Source organism: Cebus imitator, unplaced genomic scaffold (genome assembly GCF_001604975.1).
Source record: "Cebus imitator isolate Cc_AM_T3 unplaced genomic scaffold, Cebus_imitator-1.0 Scaffold104, whole genome shotgun sequence".
NCBI classification, from domain to species: domain Eukaryota; kingdom Metazoa; phylum Chordata; class Mammalia; order Primates; family Cebidae; genus Cebus; species Cebus imitator.
The window spans coordinates 3,244,094-3,245,918 of NW_016107419.1; positions in this window are offsets into that span (position 1 = coordinate 3,244,094).

Consider the following 1,825-nt stretch of genomic DNA (forward strand, 5'->3'; position numbering starts at 1 on the left):
TCAGGTGAGCAAAGCTAAATAAAGTTAATAAATGTTACCCTGTCCACCTAAATTTCTTAATTACCTGTGATTCTATGTACCTTGGTAGTATAAGAAGGTTACACAACTCCACATTTTTGAGTTTGAGAAGAAAAGAAGTGGAAGCAGGAGATCCAAACAATATCCATGCTAGATAACTCCTAAATTGATCAGTCATTTGGTATTTTGAGTAAACTGAGAGTAAACTGCTCTATTTAACTCCAGATTGGACCTTTGTAATCAGCCACCGTTTCAGAAACTTACATGACCCAATTACTGTGTCTCTGAGTCTCTTTGTAACCTCAGTCTGATTTGCAAAAGAATTGGAGATTACAACAAACATTAAATCAATATGTAAGCATTTAATTTATGTTTGAATACTTGATCTTAACTGAACCCAATTATGAGTTTTCTTTCTGTTTACAGATAAGGACATTTTTTCCTAAAACTGTTACATTTGATCATCTGTATAACATACATCTTTTCATCTCTATACTATGAAAACACCCATATGGATATGCATCAGTGCTTTTCAGGTGTCAAAATTTGTTGATAAATATATAGTTTATAAATAGCAAATAAGTTGCAAGTAACAAACTGTGACTATTAAAGTAATATAAAATTCAAATTTAAATACAAATGTATGTGTGACTAATAAAAAAAGCTGATAGCCCAGGGTTCAAAGTAAGAATGAACTAGTTCTATTAATGAAGTCATTTAACTTAGCTATATGACAATAAAAAGCAATAACTTACTGAAACTTATAACTATATTTAATTTCTTGATAAATCAGTCAACATCCTTTCTGCTGAAATTATCTCTATTCCCAACACATTATTGTTTCCAGTTCACATTATGCTCAGGAAGGATGGATTTTCATCACATAGAATGGTTTAATTTGGTTAATTGTGTTTCTTTCTCAGTATACCATCTGTTTGAATCAGGCTTAAGTTGAAGATATCTGAAACTACTCTGGCTATTTAAAGCAGAAAAGGATTTAATACAGGAATTAAGTTCATACAAATTTATTGGAAGGCCTGGATAACAGGCTCCAGTACCTCAGAAGTAACCTACCAGGAGAATTTCTACCTCTGTTGTAGTTAAGAATCTGAGGTACTGTCACTGCAATCACAGGCTCTACAAATATATTGCTTTAGGTATGCAATCAATAAATTAGAAAACTATGTACTGTTGACTCCAGAGCCACATTACATCTGTTATATTGGCACAGGCAAAAATGGATGCCTGGAGGTCTTTCAATATTCAGAAATTAATTATTGGACACTGGGATCTATGAAAATGCCATTGTAGAAAACTACAGGGCCTCTATGATTATGCTGACCATCAGAAATGGTAGACCTGTGGCTTTCAAATTAACCCTCTTTCAAATGTCACATTACTATATTTTACTGTCCAAACCTAAACCACATTCTGTGTTCCATCTGCAAAAGAAACTTAGAAATCTAGATCTTAACTTATCAGCCTCAGAAGTTTAGGAAAGCTTAGTAGACAGATTGTGGAGTGGACAGTGAGCCCAAATCCACCAGAACTCCCATTAGTCTTCTGTTTGTCAGTTTCCTGACCATTCATGCTTCTCTTCCTGTACATACGTTTCCAAACGATATTAGCTACAATAATCAATTTTCACCCAATCCAGTGTAACAATTCTCCCATACAAATGAAAACTACTTATACTGTTCCCCAGACAAAAGAAGCCAAACTTCTATTAGTCATAGATTCCTTCTCTGGATGATGTCACTTCTTCCAGTGCACTGCTTTTTTTTTTTTTTTTTTCTCTTTCCTCTCC